The sequence below is a fragment of the Salvelinus sp. IW2-2015 genome, linkage group LG11 (assembly GCF_002910315.2).
Source record: "Salvelinus sp. IW2-2015 linkage group LG11, ASM291031v2, whole genome shotgun sequence".
In the NCBI taxonomy this organism is placed as follows: domain Eukaryota; kingdom Metazoa; phylum Chordata; class Actinopteri; order Salmoniformes; family Salmonidae; genus Salvelinus; species Salvelinus sp. IW2-2015.
Genome location: NC_036851.1, coordinates 671,779 through 685,034, shown reverse-complemented (window position 1 = coordinate 685,034; position 13,256 = coordinate 671,779). Strand labels below are relative to the sequence as shown.

Here is a 13,256-nt window from a genome sequence, read left to right as displayed (position 1 = left end):
ACTCTCATGAACACGTAAACTCATCTGAAGGTCCCCGGTACCAGTTAAAAAAATGTATGGAAGTATATATGGAGACTGTTCAGTGTCTAAAATAAGGGGTTAAATATATATTTTTATATTGTTTCCTGAATTTCTATATCTCCGATATTGGACAGACGCTTTAGAACAAACTTCCTTTTAGGTCCCACCAAAAAACCTCTTGTTCCATGTAATGTTATTCAATGCGTTTGTGTGGGCTAATGGCAGTAAGGCCCACATTTTTTATTAATTTTTTTTTAAATCAAGTGGTCTTTCATTCAAAATCAAATGGCTAAATGATCCTTGGTATGACCTTCTTGAAACAATTCCATATAGCTTAGTAAAACCCTCTTTTTCTCTGTTTCTCATTCCCCACCCACTACTGTTAATGGAAATGAGAGTGCAACTTATTTGGCAAAAAAAAATCTAATTGAAATCAACTGGACGGTCTTCAGAGATCGATGGGAGAGGTTGAGGGTAGCTGAAGGATAGGATTAAAAACAACAAAAAAACAATTGTAAAATATACTAGGTCTGTGAAATGTATAAGTTGGAAGTAGAAGCCTAAGTGTTGTCCATTAGCTTACTCCAATTAGGGGAGAGGTGAAAATGAAGGGAAATTATATATATTTTATATACAGTGCATTCAGAAAGTATTCCTACCCCTTGACTTTTTCCACATATTGTTAAGTTACAGCCTTATTCTCAAATTGATTAAATTAGTTTTTTTCCTCAATCTACACACAACACCCCATAATGACCAATCAAAAACAGGCTTTTAGAGATTTTTGCAAATGGATAAAACACAAATTTTATTTACATAAGTATTCAGACCCTTTACTCAGTACTTTGTTGAAGCACCTTTGGCAGCGATTACTGCCTCGAGTCGTCTTGGGTATGACGCTACAAGAATGGCACACCAGTATTTAGGGAGTTTCTTCTCTGCAGATCATCTCATACTCCGTCAGGTTGGATGGGGAGTGTTGCTGCTCAGCTATTTTCAGGTCTCTCCAGAGATGTTTTATTGGGTTCAAGTCCGAGCCATGCCTGGGCCACTCAAGGACATTGAGACTTGTCCCGAAGCCACTCCTGCGTTGTCTTGTCATTGTCTTGTTGAAAGGTGACCCTTCGACCCAGTCTGAGGTCCTGAGCGCTCTGGAGCAGGTTTTCATCAAGGATTTTTCTACTTTGCTCCGTTCATCTTTCCCTCGATCCTGACTAGTCTCCCAGTCCCTGCCACTGAAAACATCCCCACAGCATGATGCTGCCACCACCATGCTTCACCGTAGGAATGGTGCCAGGTTTCTTCCATACGTGATGCTTGGCATTCAGACAAAGAGTTCAATCCTGGTTTCATCAGACCAGATTATCTTGTTTCTCATGGTCTGAGTCTTTTATATGCCTTTTGGCAAACTCCAAGCGGGCTATCATGTGCCTTTTACGGAGGAGTGGCTTCCATCTGGCCACTCTACCATACAGGCCTGATTGGTGGAGTGCTGCAGAGACGGTTGTCCTTCTGGAAGGTTCTCCCATCTCCAGAGGAGCCCTGACCAGGGCCCCTGATTGCTCAGTTTGGCCGGGCTCCTAGCTCTAGGAAGAGCCTTGGTGCTTCCTAACTTCTTCCATTTAAGAATAATGGAGGCCACTGTGTTTTTGGAAACCTTCAATGCTGCAAAAATCTCTTGGTACTCTTCGCCAGATCTGTGCCTCGACACAATCCTTTCTCTGAGCTCTACAGACAATTCCTTCGATCTCATGGCCTGGGTTTTGCGCTGACATGCACTGTCAACTGTTGGACCTTTTTATATAGACAGGTGTGTGCCTTTCCAAATCATGTCCAATCAATTGAATTTACCACAGGTGGACTCCAATCAAGTTGTAGAAACGTCTCAAGGATGATCAATGGAAACTGGATGCACCTGAGCTCAATTTTGAGTCTCATAACAAAGGGTCTGAATACTTATATAAATAAGGTATTTTAGATGTGATTAAAAAAAAATTACATTTATCAAATTTTTTTTAAACTTTGCTTTTTCATTGTGTAGATTGAGAAAAATTATTTTAATACATTTTAAAATGAGGCTGTAACATAACAAAATGTGGAAAAAGTCAAGGTGTCTGAATACTTTCCGAATGGACTGTACATTTTTACCAAAAAATATATGGGGGATTGGAAGTGATGCAGACAATTACATTGACGGAAGCCACAATCTATCTGCAATATTCAAGCTGATCTACCTCGTTAAAAAATAATGGGTTCAATTTTAGTGCTCTCCTTTCACAGGCAAGACTCGCTCTCTTGTCAGTGAATCTCTCTCCCTCTCTCTCTCTACCCCTCTCTTAAATGTGTAATTGTATTGCCAAGAAAGATGGTTCAATTCTTTCAAACAACCATCAATGACATTTTCAAAGCTATGCTGTCCACATTTTGTCTACTGAAATTTTGTAAATGATTTACCGTTTCAGAAAAAGATTTGTCACATTTGACTTTTCTTTTTCTTTTTTGCTTATCGTGAATGGCATGCAGAGTGCCTAAAGAAAGTATTCATACCCCTTATTTATTACACATTTGTTGTCTTACAACCTGAATTCAAAATGTATTAAATATATTTTCTCTCATCTATCTACACACAATACCCCATAAGTGAAAACATGTTTAGGAATTTGTACAATAAAAAAATAAAAACGAATTTACATAAGTATTCACACCCCTGAGTCAATACATGTTAGAATCACTTTTGGCAGGGATTAAAGCTGAGTCTTTCTAAATCTAAATCTAAGAGCTTTGCACACCTGGATTGCACATTATTATTTGTAAAGTTCTTCAAGCTCTGTCAAGTTGGTTGTTGATCATTGCTAGACAGCCATTTAAGTCTTGCCATAGATTTTCAAGCAGATTTAAGTCAAAACTGTAACTAGGCCACTCAGGAATATTCAATGATGTCTTGGTAAGCAACTCCAGTGTATATTTGGCCTTGTTTTAGGTTATTGTCCTGCTGAAAGGTGAGTTTTACTTTGCTACATTCTTTGCAATATTTTTTTATTTTACTATGCAAGTCAGTTAAGAACAATTTCTTATTTACAATGACTTTAGTGCCTTTGTTGCAAACAGGATGCATGTTTTGAAATATTGTTAATCTGTTCACGATTCTTTTTCACTCTCATTTAGGTTATTATTGTGGAGTAACTACACTGTAAAACCGAATAAGTTAGCAGAACTCAATACATTTGTGGCAACTGATTGCTTCAGGTTTTTTTTAATGAAACTTAAGTATTGATTGATACAGTACTTCATTTCTGTTAATTAATATAACATTTTGATTACAGGTAACAAAGTAATTAGAATGATTTACTTTATTACTCTGATATACAGTAACTTAAAATATATATTGATTTAACTCCTGTTTAATTAAGTAAACGTACCCCCCCCCTTTCCAGTAGTTTTACTTCAAACTTCATGATCTTAATATTTTTGTGTTATGCTTACTTCCTAGTCATTAACCTGTAATCAATTATTGCAAATTGCGACAACAAATCTGCAAATTAAAAACGAATCTACTTGATTCAAAAGTTAGTATTACATCTAATCAAAAACTGTGGAAACTGATTGTGTACTTTTTTTGGTAGCACCAACTCAAGCAAAATAAATGCATTCTTAATAACAATAACAGATTTCCTGAAGAAGAAAAAAACTCCTGATCAAGGTACAATTAAAGAGAATACAGGAAAAGTTTCACATTTTAGAGAACACAGTGCAAGGTTCACAATTAAAGAGCACATATTGGGGTCTCAGTGGAGGTCTGTTTTGGGTCAGTCATTTTCAATTCAGTCGATTTGGCAAGTAAACAGAAATTAAGTATAGCGAAATGCTTGTGCTTCTGGTTCTGACAGTGCAGCAATATCTAATGAGTAATATCTAACAATACCTAATACACACATCTACGTAATAGAATAGGAATATATGGATGAGCAATGTCAGAGCGCATAGGCTAAGATGCAATAGATAGTATAGAATACAGTACATGCATATGAGCGGAGTAAATCAGGATATGTGAACATTATTAAAGTGACTAGTGTTCCACTTTATTAAAGTGGCCAATGATTTCAAGTCTATGTAGGCAGCAGCCTCTCTGTGCTTGTAATGGCTGGCCTTGAGTTTGAAGCTGTTGTTCAGTTTTTCCTCGTTGCCTTCTTTTGAGGAAAATATTAGAATTTCAGTTTACTTCCTAAATTGACAGATTTTTAAATGGAATTGACCCAACCCTGACCTCCACTGAGAGACTGCCCTATATGTAAGCCCCAAAATCAACTTGTCAGTGCTAGGCATATTCAAGTGCCATGTTAATATCGGTGAACAGCATGCTTAGAAACAGTAATATCAACACATTTGAGAAAGGAAATAATAAATTAAGGAACATTGCACATCTAAGAAACACCATGACCTACAATTATTAGCATACATACTGCAAAGGTTCACTTTTAAAGAGAATACTTTACAGTAGCACTGCCACCGTGGTTGGGGTCAATTCCTTTTCAATTCAGGAAGTAAACAAACATTTCAGTATCAATTCCAATTTTCTTCATTGCCTCCTATGAGTTTAAATTAGAACTGGAATTTCAGTTTAGTTCCTGAATTGACCCCAACCCTGGTGGAGGTGCTACTGTAATACTGATTAGGGGGTAAGGGCAAGTGTCTTTTGGGGTTCCTTTTCTTAACAAAAATTCAACATTGTCAACAAATATTTTGGAGGGCAGTTTGGGATTATAAAACAGCTTATTATTTTAAGTAAACTGAAATTCCAATATCAATTGAACAGGCACAATGCCTTCCAAAAGATCATAAAACATTTGATGGGGTGTAAATACTACAGTGGCACAACATTTTGTACATTTAAAGTCATGGCTGGCTTTTGTTCTCAGGCTAAACTCTTTGTGGACATGTAGTGATTTGGCTCAGTATTTGGTTCTGATTTTGCTTAGAATAACAAGCGCTTCAGCTGCCTTTCCTATCTCTCAATCATTTGGGCAAGCCTTGAAACTGTACACAGTAGTAGCAACTTTCTCTAAGATGTCATATTTTTGGTCTCTAGACAACTGAAGATATTTCCATTCCTTTCAAAGGCAGCGATTCCTTCTCTAAGCTTCAACTCATCTGAAAGTATTTCTGTTTCAGCTGTAGAGCTTGTATCGCCTCCTTCCACTAAAAGGTGTAGTGTTGCCTTTTGTGACAACTCCTCAATGTCCATCAAAGTTCAGTGTCTTCATACTGCAAGTGGAAGTTATAGTCAAACTTCAAAATGCCTTCAAAAATGTTTATCAAGTCATCAACAGATGCTGGACGGGAGCCGAGGTTTATCTTCCTTGTATGGTCAGCATCAACAATGCAAAGTATCATGGCTTGAGGAGCTCCAGCTGCCATTGCTGAGGAAGAATACATCATTTGAAAAAGGGAAAGGGGGATACCTAGTCAGTTGTACAACAATGCATTCAACCGAAATGTGTCTTCCGCATTTAACCCAACCCCTCTGAATGAGAGGTGCGGGGGGCTGCCTTAATGGACATCCACGTATTGAGAGGTTGCACTTGGAATATCAAAACAATACAAATGGTAACACTAATGGCTTCAATAAACAAATAATAACTCACCATAAAATGTTCAACTCTTTCTCACTCGAATGAACCTCTTGGGGGTCAACAGCAGCTGGACATCAATGTTGTATGCAGAAAAGGTGACGGTGTCATTGAACTCAGATTGCAATTGGACAGACAGGCTAACTTGTGTAGATTATAGCTCATAGGAACAAAGATGTTCTACATACCACGGCTCAAAATGACTGCAGAGAAAATGAACATTGTTATTCACAAGATATATCTGAGCAATTTTGCAGAACTGAGGCAGCCCCCCCACTGACTCCAACTGACACAAACAAACCAGGGGCATAGTCTGTGCCATCAACGGTGACCTTCGATGTAGTGCAGATTGTGTTGATAGTTGTCTCTCCCTCAATGTAGTGGTGAAACTAGGATAGACATTAGATGTTTGGGTCTGTGGTGTGAAAAATGATGGAGAACTGAGATGATAAGCCATCAAGAACTCGTGTCTGGTTGCCAATGTCTTCAAAGTGTTCTTAAGGTTCTGTGTGTCATGTACAGTTTGCCCTCAAACCGCATAGTCCAGAGGTGCACCAAGGGCCCAAAACACTTAAGGTTGGGATAGTGCTAGGCATAGTGATGTTTATGGCGAAGTCTATACTCGGGGAAGATCTCTTAGAATCTGTCTATGGTCACTAATTGTACACTGCAAATACTCAATGGTCTCATATGTAAACACTGGACACAAGCCAATTCTACCACTTTTTTCAAGTCCATCAAAACTGCCCATGAACTATCACCTTCAAGGACTTCACTGCCCACCAACAATGGAAGTAATTTGAGGAGAGTGGCATTCTCATGTCCATTCCCCCCTATTGTCCCTTTAGAGGTGAACGTCTTGGGAATGAGCTGTGGTCTATCAACTTTGTCTGTGTGCTAATATGGGAAAAATGCTTTCTTCCTGTTTAAATAATCAAAAGTGAAGTACTTAAGGTGAATCATCTCTTGGGGAAAAGAGACAGCTCAACAGGCACAATACCTTCCAAAAGATCATGTCTTCTATCTGGTGGAAAACTTGTGATGGGGTGGAAATACTGCAGTGACTCACGCAGTACACAATCCGCTTTCACACCAAACTGACTGCTCAGAGTATCACTTTGCACAACATTCTGTACATTAATGTCATGGTTGGCTTTAGTTGTCGGGCTAAATTCTCCTTATCTGACTTCATTGGACTGAATCTGTTTGTTGGTGGCTATACAGAATCTACAAACATACTCTGCTCTAAAAGACTATAACCCCCCCCCCCCCCCCATCAMTAAAAACGCCATCCTGTTCAAGAGAACGAATGTCATGTGATAATGGTACAAGTACAGCCGCGTAACCATACTTTTGGAGGTCTGTCACTTTACACATTGCGGCAAGCTGTATAGTGTGTGAGGCTGATTTGATATTTACTGGGTAGATTGGCAAGGACCCAGTATACTGCTGATAGTTTGTGAATTTGTCTGGATATGCCAAGTTGGTTAGGAATTTCAAAATCATCAATATACAGCTGGAGTGACAGTTTAAGTTCTCCTGTTGAGAATAAGTCATTTTCATGGAAATATGAACCATCTTTGTGGGACTTGTAGTGACTTGGCTCAATATTTGCTTCTGAGATCTTACTTAGAATGTCAGTGTTTTTAAACAGTTCTTGAATCATCTGAAGTATTGGAACATACACCATTGTGTGTGCAGGTTGCTCGAAGTCTAAAACATACTGTACTGGCGTTACCATTGGATAGTTTCTCTCAACAAATGTTTTTCTCCTCTTGGAAGATGACAACTGTGCACCTTCAGCACTAGCACTGGCAAGAATATTACTGTCTATGACCGCATTGACAGCTTCATTAAGAGTAGTATCACTAATAGTGTGGTCATGCTTCTGCAATACCTCGTTAATTGCCTCCTTGATTAATGGTTGGGACAAGGAGAAAATCTGATTTAAGTGTTCAACAATTTCTTATAGCTGTATCTGACACATGAAGGATAGACTGGAGGATTTTCTAAAATATAGTTACATTTTGTTTCAGCTGATTCCTCAATTCACCAGTGTCATCATTGTCTGAAGCATCATCTATTTCTGTGCTCTGGCCGGGACATTCTTCATTTAAGTCATCTGAGCTAGTGGCAGGGGAGTCAGTTTGCTGACAGACAATGTCATCACGGAAACCTGACCTAACACTCACTTGGTGTGTCCTACTCTTGTGTGAATTAAATGAGTATGCATTTGTGCGGTAATCACAACTCTTAAATGGGCATGCCACCATCTCATGCTTCTTTACATTTCCCCTAAAGGGACTGAAGAGTACAGATTACAAGAAAGGTTGCTTGAATGTACACAGAGGGCAGTTAAAAGATGCATGCTCCTGACCAACAGTATTCCTGACCTGCCCTATTCCTGACCTGCCCTATGGCGATAGATGAGTTTGAAGTGCATTGAGCGACTGAAATGTGCAAACACAATCTTCATAGAGACATGGCAGTGGACTCACTCGAGGAATGACTGCTTTAGATGATAGTGTTTTAGTAAATGTGTTCTGGAGTGAAATGGGGTTGCACACAACTTACATTTCCAAGCCATTCTATTATCGTCAGCAACCTGGAAGCAGAAGAAATGGTGTTCACTAATTGGTTACATAAACAGAATAATCCAAAATGTTGTTCCTGAAGTCATAGGTAAAACTCTGGCGGCCTATCATTTTTAAAGCTAGGAACATTTTGTAAGTTGGTAGTACAGGTAGTACAAATACCGTTGTACTACCTGAATGGCGCCTGAGGAGATGGCTGCCGTTTTATGGGCTCTTAACCAATTGTGCTATTGTGTGTGTTTTTTTGTGATATTTGTAACTTATTTTGTACATCATGTTTCTGCCACCATCTCTTATGACCGAAAAGAGCTTCTGGATATCAGGACAACGATTATTCACTATGTACTGGACAAAGAATTTTTCTTTAACGAGTCGGACGCGAAGGATTTACTTCAGACACCCGACAAGGCCAACATCCCCGTCATTTGCATGAGACAGAGACGGAGATATCGGAGACGTAGGTTGGGCCTTGTAAGGATCCGACGGTGAGTGGATAATCTGCCTCTACCATCAGTCCTATTAACCAACGTACAATCGTTGGATAACAAAATAGATGAGCTACGATCATGAATATTCTACCAACGGGACATAAAAAAATGTAATATCTTATGTTTCACTGAATAGTGGCAGAACGACGACATGGATGAAATACAGCTGGTGGGATTACGCAGCATCGGTAAAATGGAACAACTGCATCCGGTAAGACAAGGGGTGGAGGTCTGTGTATATTTGTAAACAACAGCTGGTGCACGAAATCTAGGGATCGGACCCTTTTTTATTATTTTCGCCTAAAATGACATACCCAAATCTAACCTCCTATAGCTCAGGACCTGAAGCAAGGATATGCATATTCTTGATACCATTTGAAAGGAAAACACTTTGAAGTTTGTGAAAAAGTTAAATTAATGTAGGAAAATATAACACATTAGATCTGGTAAAAGATAATACAAACAAAAAACGATGCATTCTCTTTTTTTTGTTCCATCTTTGAAATGCAAGAGAAAGGCCATACTTTCAGATAAAAGTTGGTGTAATTTAGATTTTGGCCAACAGATGGCAGCAGTGTGTGTGCAAAGTATCAGACTGATCCAGTGAAGAATTACATTACTGCACAATATTTTGTATTAAGTCTGCCAGGCGTTTTCCCAAAGTGCCTAATTGGTCAATTGATAGATTTTCAAGTACATAACGATAGAGAGCATGCAAAATGCTATGATAATAAATTAAGTTTACAACCTTCCAGGAAAAGCAGTGGGGTCAAACTGTAGACACCAGTTCCTACATTTGAACATAAAAATTGATTTGATCAAAACTATGCTACATTTTATCTCTGGGACCCTCAGGATGACAAATCGGAGAAAGATTACTGAGTGTAAGTGCATTATTTACATTCAGAGGAGAATGAATCAAACCAGTTGCAATGATAAAAGTGTTTTGTTGTTGTGCACTCTCCTCAAACAATTGCATGGTATTTTTCACTGTAATAACTACTGTTAATTGGAAACTGCAGTTAGATTAACAAGAATTTAAGCTTTCTGCCCATATAAGACATGTCTATGTTCCGTAAAGTTGGCTGTTGTATACAACCTCATTCTAGTCACATTAGCGCACGTTAGCAACAACCGTCCCGGTTTAGGGACACCAATCCCGTAGAGGTTTTAAGGAAGTCTTGAGGTTTTGCTTGCCTGAGGTAGAGTATCTCATGATAAACTGTAGACCACACTATTTACCAAGAGAGTTTTAATCTATATTTATCATAGCTGTCTATTTACCAGCACAACCCGATGCTGGCACTAAGTCCGCACTCAATGAGTTGTATAAGGCCATAAGCAAACAGGAAAACGCTCATCCAGAGGCGGTGCTCCTAGTGGCCGGGGACTTTAATGCAGGGAAACTTAAATCTGTTTAACCTCATTTCTACCAGCATGTTAAATGTGCAACCAGAGGAAAAATATCTCTAGACCACCTTTACTCCACAGACAGAGACACATACAAAGCTCGCCCTCCATTTGGCAAATCTGACAAATCTGGCATCCTCCTGATTCCTGTTTACAAACAGAAACTAAAGCAGGAAGCACCAGTGACTCGGTCAATAAAAAAGTGGTCAGATGATGCAGATGCTAAGCTACAGGACTGTTTTGCTAGCACAGACTGGAATATGTTCCAGAATTCATCCGATGGCATTGATGAGTACACCACATCAGTCACTGGCTTCATCAATAAGTGCATCGATGACGTCGTCCCCACAGTGACTGTACGTACATACCCCAACCAGAAGACATGGATTACGTGGAACATCCGCACTGAGCTAAAGGGTAGAGCTGCCGCTTTCAGGGAGCAGAACTGTAACCCGGACGCTTATAAGATATCCCTCTATCCCCTTAGACGAACCATCAAACAGGCAAAGCATCAATACAGGACTAAGATTTGAATCGTACTACACTGGCTCCAATGCTCGTCGGATGTGGCAGGGCTTGCAAACTATTACAAACTATAAAGGGAAGCACAGCCGCAAGCTGCCAAGCAACACTAAAGCATCAGCTGTTCCGGACAACTGTGTGATCACGCTCTCCATAGCCGATGTGAGTAAGACCTTTTAAACAGGTCAACATTCACAAGGCCGCAGGGCCAGACGGATTACCAGGATGTATACTCCGAGCATGCGCTGCCCAGCTGACATTTTCAACCAGTCCCTGACTGAGTCTGTAATTAAAACATGTTTCAAGCAGACCACCATAGTATTCTTGGGCACAGGGACTAAGGCAACCTGCGTATATGACTACCGACCCGTAGCACTCACGCTCATGCTTTGAAAGACTGGTTATGGCTTACGTCAACAGCATTATCCCAGAAACCAACAGATCCACAGATGATGCCATCTTTATTGCACTCCACAATGCCCTTTCCTACCTGGACAAAAGGAGTTCCTGCTATTCATTGATTACAGCTCAGCGTTCAATACCATAGTGCCCTCAAAGCTCATCTCTAAGCTAAGGACCCTGGGACTAAACACCTCCCTCTGCAACTGGATGCTGGACCACCTGACTGGCCGCCCCAAGGTGGTAAGGGTAGGTAACAACACATCCGCCACGCTGATCCTCAACACGAGGGCCCCTCAGTCCCCTCCTGTACTCCCTGTTCACCCATGACTGCATGGCCAGGCACGACTCCAACACCATCATTAAGTTTGCCGACGACACACCAGTGGTAGGTCTGATCACAATAACGATGAGACAGCCTATAGGGAGGAGGTCAGAGACCTGGCCGTGTGGTGCCAGGATAACAACCTCTCCCTGAACGTGATCAAGACAAAGGAGATGATTGTGGACTACAGGAAAAGGAGGACCGAATACGCCCCCATTCTCATTGACGGGGCTGTAGTGGAGCAGGTTGAGAGCTTCAAGTTCCTTGGTGTCCACATCACCAACTAACTATCATGGTCCAAACACACCAAGACCGTTGTGAAGAGGGCATGACAAAGCCTATTGCCCCTCTGGAGACTGAAAAGATTTGGCATGGGTCCTCAGATCCTCAAAAGGTTCTACAGCTGCACCATTGAGAGCATCCTGACTGGTTGCATCACTGCCTTGTATGGCAACTGCCCTGCTTTGGCAGCAGCTAATTGGGATCCATAGTAAATACAAATACAAAAACAAATACCCCCAAGCCATAAGTCTCCTGAACAGCTAATCAAATGGCTACCCAGACTATTTGCATTGCCCCCCCCCCCTTTTACGCTACTGCTACTCTCTGGTTATTATCTATGCATAGTCACTTTAACTCTACCTACACGTACATATTACCTTAATTACCTCAACTAACCTGTGCCCCCGCACATTGACTTTGTACCGGTATCCCCTGTATATAGCCTCGCTATTGTTATTTTACTGCTGCTCTTTAATTATTTGTTATTTTGTTAATTCTTACTTAAGAAAAATAATTGTTTGATATTTTTTTACCTAACTACATTGTTGGTTAAGGGCTTGTAAGTAAACATTTTACTGTAAGGTCTACACTTTTTGTATTCTGCGCATGTGACGAATACAATTTGATTTGATTTGAATATTTAATCATGTTTCGATTCTAAGACGTCACAAAATTCTGTTATTGTCACGCCCTGACCGTAGATTGCTTTGTATGTTTCTATTTTTAGTTTGGTCAGGGTGTGATGTGGGTGGGTATTCTATGTTGTAGGTCTAGGTTTTCTGTTCCTGTGTGTTTGGCCTGGTGTGGTTCCCAATCAGAGGCAGCTGTCTATCGTTGTCTCTGATTGGGAGCCATATTTAGGTAGCCTGTTTTCCCACTTTTGTTTGTGGGTGGTTGTTTCCTGTTTAGTGTTTTGTTTCACCTTTCAGGACTGTTCGTTTGTCGTTTTTGTTGTTTGTCAAGTGTTTTCGTATTTTATTAAAAAATATGACCACTTACCACGCTGCACCTTGGTCCTCCTCTCCTTCTCCAGACGACAATCGTTACAGTTATGCTGTCCATCTCAGGTAATTTCGACCTAAGCTTACCTTTAACTACTGGCCTTCAGTCTAGTGCACCAACATCCTTCAGTCAGTCCTGTAGAGAGAAAGTATAAATAAATAAAAATTAGTATTACAATTTCACGTCAAAGTATTTAGGCCTAATGTTCATTCAGAGAATTACAGAAAAGGATATTCATAACTTTAGATTTGTTTCACACCCAAGCCAAATATCAACATCAGAAAATAAGCATATGTTATTTGAATAGTACATAACTTATTCAGAATTCGTTTTAACTTTCCAAAATCTAAGTACAGTATTGTATTTAGGCAGCATGCCATTGAATAAAGCTTAGGTTGCACCATTTTGTGTACCTGTCACAATTGCAGACATTCGCCAAATTAGGTAGCTAGCTAGCTACCTCAGCTAGCAAGCTCTAGCCAGCTAACCTAACTGGCGCCTAGCTAACATTAGCCCTGCCTGGCACTTGCCAGTTAACCAGATTGCTAGCTTGACAGATATCCATTCGAAGTTCTACAAATCATAA

General features: G+C 40.0%; 1 long non-coding RNA gene across 1 annotated transcript in view; it reads right to left on the bottom strand.

Annotated features, from left to right (window-relative positions):
* Nucleotides 1–8,222: 8,222 nt before the first annotated feature.
* Nucleotides 8,223–13,256, bottom strand: part of LOC111969761 (uncharacterized) — a 65,812-nt gene continuing 60,778 nt past the window's right edge. Inside the window, exons 5-6 of the long non-coding RNA XR_002878043.2 lie at nucleotides 12,757–12,805; nucleotides 8,223–8,253 (exon numbers count right to left, since the gene is read on the bottom strand). This is a non-coding gene — a long non-coding RNA (uncharacterized lncRNA). The remainder of the gene's footprint in view (nucleotides 8,254–12,756; nucleotides 12,806–13,256) is intronic.